General features: G+C 39.5%; 1 non-coding gene across 1 annotated transcript; it reads right to left on the reverse strand.

Annotated features, from left to right (window-relative positions):
* Positions 1-5822: 5822 nt before the first annotated feature.
* Positions 5823-5930, reverse strand: LOC130938610 (small nucleolar RNA R71). Its single transcript, XR_009069769.1, has one exon. It is a non-coding gene; the product is annotated as a small nucleolar RNA R71 (small nucleolar RNA).
* Between the last annotated feature and the right edge of the window lie 11968 nt (positions 5931-17898).

Here is a 17898-nt window from a genome sequence, read left to right on the forward strand (position 1 = left end):
TGGTCCTTTGGGTCTACAACTATTTGGTTGTAACCCGAATAACCGTCAAGAAAGCAGTAGTATTCATGTCCAGCCAGCCTCTCGAGCATTTGGTCCATGAATGGCAGGGGGAAGTGGTCCTTCCTGGTGGCTTCATTGAGCTTCCTGTAGTCGATGCACATGCGCCAACCGGTCACTGTTCTTGTTGGTATCAGCTCATTCTTCTCATTTGGTACAATAGTGATTCCTCCTTTCTTTGGAACTACTTGTACCGGGCTCACCCAAGGGCTGTCTGAGATGGGGTAGATTACCCCAGCTTGCCACAACTTCAACACTTTCTTCTAGACTACCTCATTCATAGTCGGATTCAACCTTCTTTGTTGTCGCCTTGAGGGCTTGGCACCCTCCTCAAGTAAGATCTTGTGCATACACATTGAAGGGCCGATCCTTTTTAAGTCTGTGAGTGTCCAGCCTATAGCATCCTTATGTTGTTTCAGCACTTGGATGAGCTCCTCTTCTTGCTCCTTGCTCAAGCTTGAGTTGATGATCACTGGGTAGGTGCTGTTGTCACCTAGATAGGCATATTTCAATCTTGGAGGTAAGGTTTGTAGCTCTAGTTTCGGTGCCTCTTCTTCATTGTTGTCTTTGTGGTTTGTCATGTGATGATTAGATTTTTGATGGTATAGAATTTCACAAATGAATTCTCGTTGCAAGTATAGTTTCTAAACCAATCAATAATCCTTTCATACAAAAAGTTGTTTGTCACTAGTACAAACCCCTAAAATTTATAAATCGAAGTATTGAACCTCGGGTCGTTCTCCCTAGGAATTATAATAAAGTGTCTTGTTATTGGTTATGAGTTATTTTGGGGTTTTTTGAGATTTTAGACAAGAAATAGAAATGGCAAAGAAAATAAACTAACAACTAACAAAGCTCTTGGCAAGATATGAGAACTAGAAGTCCTATCCTAGTTATCCTCCTCAATTGTGATAACAAATTGTCCATTAATCTCACTTAGTTAACCTCTAACCATGGAGGAAAGTCAAGTGGATGAATCAATTTGACTCCTCAAGTCCTAATCAACTCCTAAAGGAAAGACTAGCTTTAGAGGCATTCAAATCAATTAGCAACTTCTAATTATTAATCAACAAAGGAATTAGATAACTCAAGAGTTACTAATTACTCTACCTAGGCCAAGAGGAACAAAATCTATACTAAAATCCAACCAAGCATTTCATCAAACACTTGGAAGGCACAAAAGAAAAGCAAAGCAAATTGACAACAAGAATAGAATCTAACAACATTTATTGCAATGAATTAACAACAACAATTAAAAGAAACACATTTATTATAAATTACCTTTTATTGAATTGGAAGAAAGTAGAAGGAACAATACTAGATCTACAACAAAATATAAGAACAACATAAAGGAAATTACAATAAAAGAATAGAAGAAGATGAATGTAGCAACAAAGAATTGAGAGATAGAAGTGGAAGAAAGCAAAGATTAAAACCTAGATCTAAGAACTAAACCTAATCCTAATCCTAATCCTAGAGAGAAGTGAGAGCTTCTCTCTCTAGAAACTACTTCTAAACTAATCCTAATGAGTGGGAATGAACTAATGTCCTTTTGCTCTTCAATCCTTGGCTTTAAATAGCATCTTTGGTGCCAAAGTTGGTTAGGATTTGGCCCCACAACCCTTGAGAATTCGTTGGCCACGTTTTTATTAAAAAATCATAAACCAACACCGACGCGTACGTGCACATCACGCGTATGCGTCCATGGGGTAATTCGCAAGGTGCGCGCAAGCGCCAGGTGCGCGTGCGCGTCCATGGGCGAGTTCAACTTCTTTGACTTTTCATGATTTCTCCACTTTGCATGATTTTCTCTTCACTCCTTTGATCCATTTCTAGCCTTTTCAATCTGAAATCACTAAAAAACATATCAAGGCATCTAGTGGAATCAAAGGTGAATTGAATTTAGCTACTTTAAGGTCTAGAAAGCATGTTTTCACATCTAAGCACAAATAAGGAGACAATCACAAAACTATGCTAATTCATTGAATAAATGAGGGTAAAAGGTATTAAAATCTCTTAAAATCAATACAAGATAAACCGTCAAAACGGAGTTTATCAACCTCCCCACACTTAAACCAAGCATGTTGATGAGCGGATAATTTGTACGCTTTTTGGCATTATTTTTAGTATGTTTTTAGTATATTTGGTTTAGTTTTTAGTATATTTTTATTAGTTTTTAGTTAAAATTCACTTTTCTGGACTTTACTATGAGTTTGTGTGTTTTTCTGTGATTTCAGGTATTTTTTGGCTAAAATTGAGGGACCTGAGCAAAAATCTGATTCAGAGACGGAAAAGGACTGCAGATGCTGTTGGATTCTGACCTCCCTGCACTCGAAGTGGATTTTCTGGAGCTACAGAAGCCCAATTGGCGCGCTCTCAACGGCGTTGAAAAGTAGACATCCTGGGCTTTCCAACAATATATGATAATCCATACTTTGCCCAAGATTTGATGGCCCAAACCAGCGTTCAAAGTCACCTTCAGAATTTCCAGCGTTAAACGCCGGAACTGGCACCAAAATGGGAGTTAAACGCCCAAACTGGCACAAAAGCTAGCGTTTAACTCCAAGAAGAGTCTCTACACGAAAATGCTTCATTGCTCAGCCCAAGCACACACCAAGTGGGCCCGGAAGTGGATTTTTATGTCATTTACTCATCTCTGTAAACCTTAGGCTACTAGTTCTCTATAAGTAGGACCTTTTACTATTGTATTTGGAGATGGGGGTAGCTATCTTTGTTCTTAGGCTATCTTAGATCATTGAGAGGCTGGCCATTCGGCCATGCCTAGACCTTGTTCTTATGTATTTTCAACGGTGGAGTTTCTACACACCATAGATTAAGGTGTGGAGCTCTGCTGTACCTCGAGTATTAATGCAATTACTATTGTTCTTCTATTCAATTCTGCTTGTTCTTGTTCTAAGATATCACTTGTTCTTCAACTTGATGAATGTGATGATCCGTGACACTCATCATCATTCTCACCTATGAACGTGTGCCTGACAACCACCTCCGTTCTACCTTAGATTGGGTGAATATCTCTTGGATTCCTGATACACGATGCATGGTTGATCGCCTGACAATCGAGCGCTCGCCTGACAACCGAGCCAACCATTCCGTGAGATCAGAGTCTTCATCATATAGGCTAGAACTGATGGCGGCATTCAAGAGAATCCGGAAGGTCTAACCTTGTCTGTGGTATTCTGAGTAGGATTCAATGATTGAATGACTGTGATGTGCTTCAAACTCCTGAAGGCGGGGCGTTAGTGACAGACGCAAAAGAATCACTGGATTCTATTCCTGCCTAATTGAGAACCGACAGATGGATAGCCGTGCCGTGACAGGGTGCGTTGAACATTTCCACTGAGAGGATGGGAGGTAGCCACTGACAACGGTGAAACCCTTGCATAAGCTTGCCATGGAAAGGAGTAAGAAGGATTGGATGAAGACAGTAGGAAAGCAGAGAGACGGAAGGGACACAGCATCTTCATGCGCTTATCTGAAATTTCCACCAATGAATTACATAAGTATCTCTATCTTTATCTTTATGTTTTATTCGTATATCACCATATCCATTTGAGTTTGCCTGACTAAGATTTACAAGATGACCATAGCTTGCTTCATACCAACAATCTCCGTGGGATCGACCCTTACTCGCGTAAGGTTTATTACTTGGACGACCCAGTGCACTTGCTGGTTAGTTGTGTGAAGTTGTGTTTATGCCATGGTATTGAACACCAAGTTTTTGGGGTTCATTACCGGGGATTATGAGAGTTGTGAAAAGTATTGTTCACAATTTCGCGCACCAAGTTTTTGGCGCCGTTGCCGGGGATTGTTTCGTGTATGGACAACTGACGGTTCATCTTGTTGCTTAGATTAAGTATTTTTCAGAATTCTTAAGAATAAGTTCTAGAGTTTCATGATGATCTGTTGAAGTCTGGCTGGCTGTGAAGCCATGTCTAATCTTATTGGACCGAGGTTTCAACTGATCATCACAAGAGCTTGTTGATCTCTATCAATCTTGCTATTGGAGCAATGATCTGCTAAGGCTTGGCTGGCCATTGGCCATGTCTAGTGTTTTGGACCGAAGCTTTCTTTGAAAGCTTGGCTGGCTGTGAAGCCATGTCTAATTCCTGGACCGGAGTCTTAGACTAGCATTGCAATGATTCCTGGAATCCAAATTAAGAATTCTGAAACCTTTATTTTCTATTTCCATATAATTTTCGAAAAATCCAAAAAAAAATTTTCAAAATCATAAAAACCAAAAATATTTTATGTTTCTTGTTTGAGTCTAGTGTCTAATTTTATGTTTGGTGTCTTGCATGCATTGTTTATTTGATCTTGGTTCTATTTTCAAGTCAATAGTACAAGGAACTGAAGATTCAGAACATGCAGCAGAGGAATTACACAGAAAAAGCTGGGCGTTCAAAACGCCCAGTGAAGAAGGACAGACTGGCGTTTAAACGCCAACCAGGGTGCCTGGTTGGGCGTTTAACGCCCAAAAAGGTAGTGTATTGGGCGTTAAACGCCAGAATGTGCACCATTCTGGGCGTTTAACGCCAGGATGGCACAAGGGGGAGGATTTTGTTTTCAAATCAATTTTTTTTCAAGTTTTCAAAGTTTTTCAAAATCAAATCTTTTTCAAATCATATCTTTTCAATCAAATATTTTCAAAATCAATTTCTTTCCTTTTTCAAAGATACTTGCTAACAATTAATGATTTGATTGAACATTTCAAGTATGTTGCCTTTTTTGTTGAGAAAGGTTTAATGTTTGAATCATATCTTTTCTTGATAGCCAAGTTATTAATTTTTAAAATCAAATCTTTTTAAAATTGTTTTCAAATCATATCGTCTCAATCATATCTTTTTAATCACATCTTTTTCAAAACAGTTTTCAATCATATCTTTTTGATTTCTAATTTCAAAGTCTTTTTTAAAAAATTACTTGATTTCTTTCCCACTCTTGATTTTCGAAAATCAATTAAAGTTTTTCAAAAATTTTTTTTAAAAAAATCTTTTTAACTTAATTTTCGAAAAAGCTCTTCCCCTCTTCTCACATCCTTCTATTTATGGAGCACCACTCCTCCTTAATGCACAATTTGAACTCTATCTGACTAAGTTCGAATTCTTCTCCTTCTTCCTTCTATTTTTCTTCTTCTCTGACACCTCAAGGAATCTCTATACTGTGACATAGAGGATTCCACATTTTCTTGTTTTCTTCTTTTTCATATGAGCAGGAACAAAGACAAAAGCATTCTTGTTGAAGCTGACCCTGAACCTAAAAGGACCTTGAAGCGAAAGCTAAGAGAAGCTAAGGCACAACTCTCTGTAGAGGACCTAACAGAAATCTTTAAAGAAGAAGACATGGCAGCCGAAAACAACAACAATGCAAACAATGCAAGGAAGGTGCTGGGTGACTTTACCGCACCTACTCCCGACTTCTATGGGAGAAGCATCTCTATCCCTGCCATTGGAGCAAACAACTTTGAGCTTAAGCCTCAATTAGTTTCTCTAATGCAACAGAATTGCAAGTTCCATGGACTTCCATTGGAAGATCCTCATCAGTTCTTAGCTGAATTCTTGCAAATCTGTGACACTGTCAAGACTAATGGGGTTGACCCTGAGGTCTACAGACTTATGCTATTCCCTTTTGCTGTAAGAGACAGAGCTAGGACATGGTTGGACTCACAACCTAAAGAAAGCCTGAACTCTTGGGAAAAGCTAGTCAATGCCTTCTTGGCAAAGTTCTTTCCACCTCAAAAATTGAGTAAGCTTAGAGTGGAAGTCCAAACCTTCAGACAGAAGGATGGAGAATCCCTCTATGAAGCTTGGGAAAGATACAAACAATTGATCAGAAAATGTTCTTCTGACATGCTTTCTGAATGGAGCATCATAGGTATTTTCTATGATGGTCTCTCTGAACTATCCAAGATGTCTTTGGATAGCTCTGCTGGAGGATCTCTTCATCTGAAGAAGACGCCTACAGAAGCTCAAGAACTAATTGAAATGGTTGCAAATAACCAATTCATGTACACTTCTGAAAGGAATCCTGTGAACAATGGGACTAATCAGAAGAAAGGAGTTCTTGAGATTGATACTCTGAATGCCATTCTGGCTCAGAACAAGATATTGACTCAACAAGTCAATTTGATTTCTCAAAGTCTGTCTGGAATGCAAAATGCACCAAGCAGTACTAAGGATGCTTCATCTGAAGAAGAAGCTTATGATCCTGAGAACCCTTCAATGGAAGAGGTGAATTACATGGGAGAACCCTATGGAAACACCTATAATTCTTCATGGAGAAATCACCCAAATCTCTCATGGAAGGATCAACAGAGACCTCAACAAGGTTTCAACAACAATAATGGTGGAAGAAACAGGTTTAGCAATAGCAAGCCTTTTCCATCATCTTCTCAGCAACAGACAGAGAATTCTAAGCAGAACCACTCTGACTTAGCAACCATGGTCTCTGATCTAATCAAAACCACTCAAAGTTTCATGACTGAAACAAGGTCCTCCATTAGGAATTTGGAGGCACAAGTGGAACAGCTGAGCAAGAAAATTACTGAACTCCCTCCTAGTACTCTTCCAAGCAATACAGAAGAAAATCCAAAAGGAGAGTGCAAGGCCATCAACATGGCCGAATTTGGAGAGGAAGGAGAGGAAGTGAACGCCACTGAGGAAGACCTCAATGGGTGTGCACTAGCCTCCAATGAGTTCCCTAAGGAGGAACCATGGGAATCTGAGGCTCAAAATGAGACCATAGAGATTCCATTGGACTTACTTCTGCCTTTCATGAGCTCTGATGAGTATTCCTCCTCTGAAGAGGATGAGTATATCACTGAAGAGCAAGTTGCTAAATACCTTGGAGCAATCATGAAGCTAAATGACAAGTTATTTATGAGACTTGGGAGAACGAACCTCCTTTGCTCACCAAAGAATTGGATGACTTGTCTAGGCAGAAATTACCTCAAAAGAGGCAGGACCCTGGGAAGTTCTCCATACCTTGTACCATAGGCACATTGACCTTCAAGAAGGCTCTGTGTGACTTAGGGTCAAGTGTAAACCTCATGCCTCTCTCTGTAATGGAGAAGCTAGGGATCTTTGAGGTACAAGCTGCAAGAATCTCACTAGAGATGGCAGACAATTCAAGAAAACAAGCTTATGGACTTGTAGAGGATGTTCTGGTGAAAATTGAAGACCATTACATCCCTGCTGATTTCATAGTCCTAGAGACTGGGAAGTGCATGGATGAATCTATCATCCTTGGCAGACCCTTCCTAGCCACAGCAAAGGCTGTGATTGATGTTGATGGAGGTGAACTGATCATTCAAGTGAATGAAGAATCCTTTGTGTTTAAGGCTCAAGGATATCCCTCTGTCACCATGGAGAGGAAGCATGAAGAGCTTCTCTCAAATCAGAGTCAAACAGAGCCCCCACAGTCAAACTCTAAGTTTGGTGTTGGGAGGCCACAACCAACTTCTAAGTTTGGTGTTGAACCCCCACACTCAAGCTCTAAAGTTTGGTGTTGGGAGGTTCCAACATTGCTCTGAGCATCTGTGAGGCTCCATGAGAGCCCTCTGTCAAGCTACTGACATTAAAGAAGCGCTTGTTGGGAGGCAACCCAATATCATATTTTATCTATTTTTCTTTGTTATTTTATGTTTTCTGTAGGTTGATGATCATGAGAAGTCACAAAATCAATTGAAAAAGCAAAAACAGAATGAAAAACAGGAAGAAAAACAGCACACCCTGGAGGAAGAACCTACTGGCGTTTAAACGCCAGTAAGGCTAGCAGATGGGCGTTTAACGCCCAGTCTGGCACCATTCTAGGCGTTTAACGCCAGAAAGGGGCACCAGACTGGCGTTAAACGCCAGAAAAGGGCAAGAACTTGGCGTTAAACGCCAGAAATGGGCACCAGCCCGGCGTTTAACGCCAGAATTGGCTCAAAACGCATTTTTGCATGCCATTTGGTGCAGGGATGACTTTTCCTTGACACCTCAGGATTTGTGGACCCCACAGGATCCCCACCAACCCCACCACTCTCTCTCTTCTTCACCCATTCACCAATCACCTCAACACCTCTTCCCCAAAAACCCTTCACCTATCAAATCCCATCTTTCTCTTCACCACTCACATCCATCCTTCATAAAACCCCACCTACCTCACCCTTCAAATTCAAACCACTTTCCCTCCCAAACTCACCCTCCCATAGCCGAACCATAACCCTTCCCCCACTTCTATATATACCCATCTTCACTCCTTCATTTTTACACATCCTAAACACCACTTCTCCCCCTCTTTGGCCGAACACTAAGCCATTCCCTTCTTTCTCATTTCTTCTTCTTCTACTCTCTTCTTTCTTCTTTTGCTCGAGGACGAGCAAACCTTTTAAGTTTGGTGTGGTAAAAGCAGTGCTTTTTGTTTTTCCATAACCATTTATGGCATCCAAGGCCGGAGAAACCTCTAGAAAGAGGAAAGGGAAGGCAAAAGCTTCCACCTCCGAGTCATGGGAGATGGAGAGATTCATCTCAAGGGTGCATCAAGACCACTTCTATGAAGTTGTGGCCTTGAAGAAGGTGATCCCCGAGGTCCCTTTTTCACTCAAAAAGAGTGAATATCCGGAGATCTGACATGAGATCCGAAGAAGAGGTTGGGAAGTTCTTACCAACCCCATTCAACAAGTCAGAATCTTAATGGTTCAAGAGTTCTATGCCAATGCATGGATCACCAAGAACCATGATCAAAGTGTGAACCCGGATCCAAAGAATTGGCTTACTATGGTTCGGGGAAAATACTTGGATTTTAGTCCGAAAAATGTAAGGTTGGCATTCAACTTGCCTATGATGCAAGGAGATGAACATCCTTACACTAGAAGGGTCAACTTTGATCAAAGGTTGGACCAAGTCCTCACTGACATTTGTGAAGAGGGCGCCCAATGGAAGAGAGATTCAAGAGGGAAGCCGGTTCAACTAAGAAGGCATGACCTCAAGCCCGTGGCTAGAGGATGGTTGGAGTTTATCCAACGCTCAATCATTCCCACTAGCAACCGGTCCGAAGTTACTCTAGACCGGGCCATCATGATTCATAGCATCATGATTGGAAAAGAAGTGGAAGTTCATGAGGTTATAGCCCAAGAACTCTATAAGGTGGCGGACAAGTCCTCCACCTTGGCAAGGTTAGCCTTTCCTCACCTCATTTGTCACCTCTGTTATTCAGTTGGAGTTGACATAGAAGGAGACACCCCCATTGATGAGGATAAGCCCATCACTAAGAAAAGGATGGAGCAAACAAGAGACCCCTCTCATCATGAGATTCCTGAGATGCCTCAAGGGATGCACTTTCCTCCACAAGACTATTGGGAGCAACTGAACACCTCCCTAGGAGAATTGAGTTCCAACATGGGACAACTAAGGGTGGAGCACCAAGAACATTCCATCCTCCTCCATGAAATTAGAGAAGATCAAAGAATCATGAGAGAGGGGCAACAAAGACAAGGAAGAGACATTGAGGAGCTCAAGAACTCCATAAGATCTTCAAGAGGAAGAACAAGCCACCATCACTAAGGTGGACCCGTTCTTTAATCTCCTTGTTCTTTATTTTCTTGTTTTTCGAATTTTCATATGTTTATCCATGTTTGTGTCTTATGATCATTAGTGTCTTAAGTGTCTATGCCTTAAAGTTATGAATGTCCTATGAATCCATCACCTTTCTTGAATAAAAAATTGTTCTTAATTGAAAAAGAAAAAGAATTGCATGAATTTTGAATTTTATAACAGTTTAATTATTTTGATGTGGTGGCAACACTTTTGTTTTCTGAATGCATGCTTAAACAGTGCATATGTCTTTTGAATTTGTGATTCATGAATGTTGGCTCTTGAAAGAATGATGAAAAAGGAGACATGTTACTGAGGATCTAAAAAATCATCAAAATGATTCTTGAAGCAAGAAAAAGCAGTGAATACAAGAAAAAAAAAAGAGAAAAGAGACGAAAAAAAGAAAAAAAAAGAGAGAAAGAAAAAAAAAGAAAAAGAAAGAAATAAAGTTGTGATCCAAGGCAAAAAGAGTGTGCTTAAGAACCCTGGACACCTCTAATTGGGGACTTTAGCAAAGCTGAGTCACAATCTGAAAAGGTTCACCCAATTATGTGTCTGTGGCATGTATGTATCCGGTGGTAATACTGGAAGACAGAGTGCTTTGGGCCACAGCCAAGACTCAATAAGTAGCTGTGTTCAAGAATCATTATACTTAGCTAGGAGAATCAATAACACTATCTGGATTCTGAGTTCCTAAAGAAGCCAATCATTCTGAGTTTCAAAGAATAGAGTGAGATGCCAAAACTGTTCAGAGGCAAAAAGCTAAAAGCCCCGCTCATCTAATTAATACTGATCTTCATAGATGTTTTTGGAATTCATTGCATATTCTCTTCTTTTTATCCTATTTGATTTTCAGTTGCTTGAGGACAAGCAACAATTTAAGTTTGGTGTTGTGATGAGCGGATAATTTGTACGCTTTTTGGCATTGTTTTTAGTATGTTTTTAGTATATTTGGTTTAGTTTTTAGTATATTTTTATTAGTTTTTAGTTAAAATTCACTTTTCTGGACTTTACTATGAGTTTGTGTGTTTTTCTGTGATTTCAGGTATTTTCTGGCTGAAATTGAGGGACCTGAGCAAAAATCTGATTCAGAGACTGAAAAGGACTGCAGATGCTGTTGGATTCTGACCTCCCTGCACTCGAAGTGGATTTTCTGGAGCTACAGAAGCCCAATTGGCGCGCTCTCAACGGCGTTGAAAATTAGACATCCTGGGCTTTCCAGCAATATATGATAGTCCATACTTTGCCGAAGATTTGATGGCCCAAACCGGCGTTCATAGTCACCTTCAGAATTTCCAGCGTTAAACGCCGGAACTGGCACCAAAATGGGAGTTAAACGCCCAAACTGGCACAAAAGCTGGCGTTTAACTCCAAGAAGAGTCTGTACACGAAAATGCTTCATTGCTCAGCCCAAGCACACACCAAGTGGGCCTGGAAGTGGATTTTTATGTCATTTACTCATCTCTGTAAACCTTAGGCTACTAGTTCTCTATAAGTAGGACCTTTTACTATTGTATTTGGAGATGGGGGTAGCTATCTTTGTTCTTAGGCTATCTTAGATCATTGAGAGGCTGGCCATTCGGCCATGCCTAGACCTTGTTCTTTTGTATTTTCAACGGTGGAGTTTCTACACACCATAGATTAAGGTGTGGAGCTCTGCTGTACCTCGAGTATTAATGCAATTACTATTGTTCTTCTATTCAATTCCGCTTGTTCTTGTTCTAAGATATCACTTGTTCTTCAACTTGATGAATGTGATGATCCGTGACACTCATCATCATTCTCACCTATGAACGTGTGCCTGACAACCACCTCTGTTCTACCTTAGATTGGGTGAATATCTCTTGGATTCCTGATACACGATGCATGGTTGATCGCCTGACAACCGAGCCAGCCATTCCGTGAGATCAGAGTCTTCGTGGTATAGGCTAGAACTGATGGCGGCATTCAAGAGAATTCGGAAGGTCTAACCTTGTCTGTGGTATTCTGAGTAGGATTCAATGATTGAATGACTGTGATGTGCTTCAAACTCCTGAAGGCGGGGCATTAGTGACAGACGCAAAAGAATCACTGGATTCTATTCCGGCCTGATTGAGAACCGACAGATGGATAGCCGTGCCGTGACAGGGTGCGTTGAACATTTCCACTGAGAGGATGGGAGGTAGCCACTGACAATGGTGAAACCCTTGCATAAGCTTGCCTTGGAAAGGAGTAAGAAGGATTGGATGAAGACAGTAGGAAAGCAGAGAGACGGAAGGGACACAGCATCTTCATGCGCTTATCTGAAATTCCCACCAATGAATTACATAAGTATCTCTATCTTTATCTTTATGTTTTATTCGTATATCACCATATCCATTTGAGTTTGCCTGACTAAGATTTACAAGATGACCATAGCTTGCTTCATACCAACAATCTCCGTGGGATCGACCCTTACTCGCGTAAGGTTTATTACTTGGACGACCCAGTGCACTTGCTGGTTAGTTGTGCAAAGTTGTGTTTATGCCATGGTATTGAACACCAAGTTTTTGGGGTTCATTACCGGGGATTATGAGAGTTGTGAAAAGTATTGTTCACAATTTCGCGCACCACATGTCCTCATGCTTAAACCAAGAATGAAGTAAGGGTATGGCGTTTATTCAAATGGAAACTAACTAAATGCAATCTACCTATATGCAACTATCTAGATGAATGGAATTGCTTGGACAAAATAAATCATTTCCCAAGAAGCATATATGCACAAGGGCTAAGGACTAGCAAGTCTAATCCACAATTGAATTGAGCTATTAAATATTTTTACAAACTTGCATGAAAAGTGATGATTGTAGGTGGAAACATGTAGTCGAGCATCGAACCCTCACTGGATGTGTTTACACTCTATTCGCTCAAGTGTTTAGGGTTGATTCACTCAATTCTCTCCTAATCATGCTTTCTAAGATTTGTTTTTCTTCTAACAATCAACATATATTTCATGTATGCATACAAGTATCATGAGGTCTTTTCTTTGGTTGTAATGGGGCTAGGGTCAAGGTAGGATGCATATATGGTTACGTGAGCTTGAAATTTGAATCTTTGATAATCTTAAACTTCCCACCTAACCTATGATAACCTATACAATTAAGTTCTAACCTAACTACCCATTCCTCACTTTTTTTAACATACTCATGCATTTTCTTTTCATTTCACAACACTTATGCATTGATCCTTATTGAGCTTTGCTTTGGGGCATTTTGTCCCCTTTTTATTGCTTATCTTTTTTTCTTTCTTTCTTTTTCTATTTTTCTTTTATTTTGCATATTTATTTCTTTTTCCTTACTTTATTCTTTTTTTTTCTCATCATTTTTTTTGCTTTCAAGAATATCAATGCATATGGTTTTATATTTGATTAACACATGAGTATGTACCCAATTCCCAATTTTTACAACAAAAATACAAAAACACACCCTTTTTCCCAACCAATGTCCTAAGTTTTCCCACACTTGAATGATACTCACACATACTAGCCTAAGCTAATCAACAAAGAATATAAGAAGATGAATGTAGCAACAAAGAATTGAGAGATAAAAGTGGAAGAAAGCAAGGATTAAAACCTAGATCTAAGAACTAAACCTAATCCTAATCCTAATCCTAGAGATAAGTGAGAGCTTCTCTCTCTAGAAACTACTTCTAAACTAATCCTAATGAGTGGGAATAAACTAATGTCCCTTTGCTCTTCAATCCTTGGCTTTAAATAGCATCTTTGGTGCCAAAGTTGGTTGGTATTGGGCCCAACAACCCTTGAGAATTCGTTGGCCACATTTTTATTAAAAAATCATAAACCAACACCGACGCGTACGCGCACATCACGCGTACGCGTCCATGGGGTAATTCACAAGGTGCGCGCAAGCGCCAAGTGCGCGCGCGCGTCCATGGGCGAGTTCAACTTCTTTGACTTTTCATGATTTCTCCACTTTGCATGCTTTCCTCTTCACTCCTTTGATCCATTCCTAGCCTTTTCAATCTGAAATCACTAACAAACATATCAAGGCATCTAGTGGAATCAAAGGTGAATTGAATTTAGCTACTTTAAGGTCTAGAAAGCATGTTTTCACATCTAAGCACAAATAAGGAGACAATCACAAAACTATGATAATCCATTGAATAAATGAGGGTAAAAGGTATTAAAATCTCTTAAAATCAATACAAGATAAATCGTCAAAATGGGGTTTATCATCATGATTGAACTTTCCATGGTTCCTTGTGGTGGTTCTTCACGTGGTGCTTGTTGCTCCAATTCCATACTTCCTTCATATTCCTCTTCTTCCAAAACTCCTTGGACTATTTGTTCTATGGTGTCCACTGATGTGTGGAAAATGATCCAACACGAAACTCACTGGCAAGTGTACCGGGTCGCATCAAGTAATAATAACTCACATGAGTGAGGTCGATCCCACAGGGATTGAAGGATTGAGCAATTTTAGTTTAGTGGTTGATTTAGTCAAGCGAATTAAGTATTGGTTGAGTGATTTTTAGGAGACAGAAGGTAAATTGCATGAATTATAAAGGGGAAAGGGATGAATTGCAGAAATAAAAAAGAACTGAAAGTAAATGTACTGAATCTTAAAGAACAAGAAATTAAATGACTGAAACTTAAAGTGCAAGAAATGTAAATTGCGGTAACTTAGAGTGCAAGAAATATAAATTGCTTGAATGGTAAAGGGGATTGAGGGACTGGGACTATAGAATTTAAACAAGCAGAAGTAAATTGCATTAAACAGAAGAGTAGAAGATGAATTGAATTGAAACAGATCTCAAAAAGTAAGGATAAAATGCTTTGAAATATAAAACAGAAAATGACTTGTGCTTAATTGCAGAAAATTAAAAGATGGTTGAAGATCTCAGGAGTGGAAGAGACTAGAAAACAAGTCTAGATCTCAAATCCTTCCTCGATCCAACAAGAACAATTACAAAGGAGAATGGAAAAGTGAATTGCAGAAGAAAAGAAAAGATGAAGTAGTAAACAGAAATTGAAATTCAATTATGCAGAAAAAAGTAAACAAGAGATCTCAAGGTGAGATTAAAACAGAAGTTCTTCAATTCTCCACCCAAGATCCAAAGCCAGAAGTAAAGAGTGCTCAAGCAAGAACAAGGAAGAAGAGAGATCAATTCTCCTTCCCAATTCCCTAAGATCTCAAATCCAAAGTAAAAGCTCAAAAATGAAAAATCAAAGAAAAATTCTCAAGTAAAGTCTAGAGGTCTGTAAAAAGGTCCTCACTAAATCAAACTAACCTATATTTATACACTTTCTATTCTTGGATTTTAGAATTTGGATGGGCTTTTAAATTTGGTGAAGAAATGAATTAAGTTGGATTTTTAATTGAATTTCAGCCCAAGTTGCTCCCAGGAGGATGCTGTGCTCTTGTGGAGAGCAGAGCATTGAAGCCTTGTGTGGGGATCCTTGTTGCGTGCCAAGGTTGGTGAGACATCAGGATGCTGCTCCGCTCTTGTGGAGAGTGGAGCAGTGATGTCATGTGTGCATCCTGCCCGTGCGCCTAAGCTCCCTTCTGGCCGTGTCAAGCATGCCCATGTGCGTGCCAAGGAGTAGTGCTCTGCTCTCCTTGTGGGCAGCGCAATGGGGCTTCCAAAGGGGAGTCCCAAGTTCGAAACTTGATGGATGGCTCTTTGGAGCAAATTTCCTTGGTTTCCTTGGCACTAAAGTAGCGCCTAGTCTTTTACTTTCTTGGAGGCCTTGTTTTCCTTTCATTTGAGCGCTACTTCCTTCCCTCTTGAGCTTGGGTTCGAAACCCATGGGTGGCACTTGGAGTTAATTTTTCTTCAATTTTTCCATGAGGAGCCCGAAATTACTCTTGAGGAGAGCAGAGCAGAATTTTTGCTCTTCCTTGTTTCTTGGCTTGAATTTGTGCTCCGCTCTCAAGGGGGGCAGGGCAGTGAAGCCTTGCATGCTTGGTTCATTGTTGTGCTCCCTTGGAGAGCAGTGTGCTCTTGGGGAGAGCAGTGTAGCTTCCCTCCTTCATTTTGCCACACTATTTTCTTCCTTGGGCCACACTTCTTAGGCCACGCTTTCTTGTTTTCTTCTTTTCTTCACCTACAATTAATCAAAACAACCAATCAAAGTATCACCAAATTCACAAGGTTTATAAATCATTAAAAATCAATTAAATTTAGCTCAAACCTCATGATTTAGCATCAATTAAATGGTGGTTATTTGATTCAAAGAAACCATGCATTTCCATTCCAAATTACTTACTTAGAATGCAAGAAAATGCATAAAAACTAGTGAAACAAGTGAAATTAGCTTGAAAAATGGGCATATGATGACTCGTCATCACAACACCAAACTTAAATCTTGCTTGTCCCCAAGTAAGCACTAAACATAAGAGAAGATAGAATGAAATACAGAAGTATATATGTCCTTATTAGGTAGATTGTTGAATTTGGTTTGTGGGGTTTTATGCAGATCAATAGTAGTTCATTTATTACTTGCTGTCAAAACAAACAATGTCTCCTAAAGGGTTCACTAAGGTTGTTGCTACAATACCTTATTTTTTTGCTTATTTCCCTTGTTAGCTTTTTCTTCTTTCTTTTGCATTAGAGAGCTTATTGCTTATTGAAGGCTTGGTGGCAAATGTTGCAGTGGCCTTTGGCTTAATTTCACTCAACATTCCTTCACCACAAGACACATGGCTCACCTTTTTCTTCCTAGGATCATTGATGCCCAGCATCTCTTTGGATAACTAAATGTTTTGTAGCTAGGTTGCTCTTTATTGTGAATTTTCAGTTGGCAATCCCAAATCAGTTGATCTAAGTGGCCAAGTTTTGAAATACTCCTTAGAACTTACTTGTCCAAGCATATCCTAGTACAAAAACACCACAGGCATGTGCCCTAAGGTCCAAGCTGTTGGTGTCTAGCCTTATTATTTGTTTCCTTGCCAGCTTTTGGCTTTTCTTCTTCTTTTTCTTTTTGTTTTGATTTATTTGCAAGGGACTTTCATTGATTGAAGGATCATAGCAGCAAACTAGCTTAAGCTTCAAGTAACATGTCATTATGCAGCAATTATTCTATGAGCTAATAATTGAATCAAACACATACCACCACTAACTTTCATTCTAACTTTTGCAACATTGAACAATTACTTTTCTAAGTCAAACATCTCTCTTTTATTCAAACAGCAGGGGAAACAAAACAAAATTCAAAGCTAAGTGATGGATAACAAACATTATGCAGATCAGCATACTCAATCAAACAACTTCACTTGCAACTAGATGAACACTTTAGCAAGACATACAAGAATTCCTAAATTAAAACATTTCACATCAACAAGGATTAAGTGTAGATACAACTTTTTGGGTTGCAGCTTTTCATTCTTCCTCTTGTTGTATCCCTTTTGAGTCACAATGCAAATTGTCTTCAATTGTTGGCTAATTTCCTGCATAATTCTCAAAAGTTGCTTGCTTCTCAAGCCCTTAAATGAATGGTTAGTATGCATAAATTGAGTATGTCTTTTGGTTTTATTTTGGTGTGGGACCACCAAACTTAATTGCTTGCCACTGCCTCTGATGGAACAAGTTAACCATATGTGAAATCCTTGTGTCTTTGCTAGAGGTTATGGAATTAAATCTAGAAAGCTGCTAAATAGTTGAATAATTTTTCTGATTGCTTGGAGCTAGCATTATGCAGGAAGTGAGAATGTGCTTTTAAGTGAGATTTTGGTGGAACACCAAACTTAGAATCCTTCATTCTCCCTTAATTTGTTTTGGTGTGCAGCACCAAACTTAGCTCCTTGCAATGCATACCAATTATTCAACATTTTTATTGAAAAAGCTATGAAAAGAAAACTACCTCAGGTTGGGTTGCCTCCCAACAAGCGCTTCTTTATTGTCACTAGCTTGACATCCTTCATTCTGTTGATCATGTAAATTGAAGATCACAGTGCCTTAGCTTGTCTTTCTTTACCATGAACTTCCTTCCGGTTTCCTCTTTGATGACTTCTATGAGTTCCCATGGAAGGATCTTAGTCATAATATAATGATCAGACAGCTGTGGGAACACCTTCATGGTTTGAATGTCTAGTAGTACTTTATCCCCTAGTGAAAGTTTCTCAGTAGGGATTTTCTGATCTTCTTTAATTCTATCCTCTGTCTCTCCTTGTAACACTTCCTTGTTGTGTTTTTCTTGGCTGGTACTTTCTTTGTCCAAGGTTTTCTTACTTTCCTCTATGATCTTTTTCCATTCTTCCCTTTTTGCAAC

The sequence above is a fragment of the Arachis stenosperma genome, chromosome 6 (assembly GCF_014773155.1).
Source record: "Arachis stenosperma cultivar V10309 chromosome 6, arast.V10309.gnm1.PFL2, whole genome shotgun sequence".
Classification (NCBI taxonomy): Eukaryota; Viridiplantae; Streptophyta; class Magnoliopsida; order Fabales; family Fabaceae; genus Arachis; species Arachis stenosperma.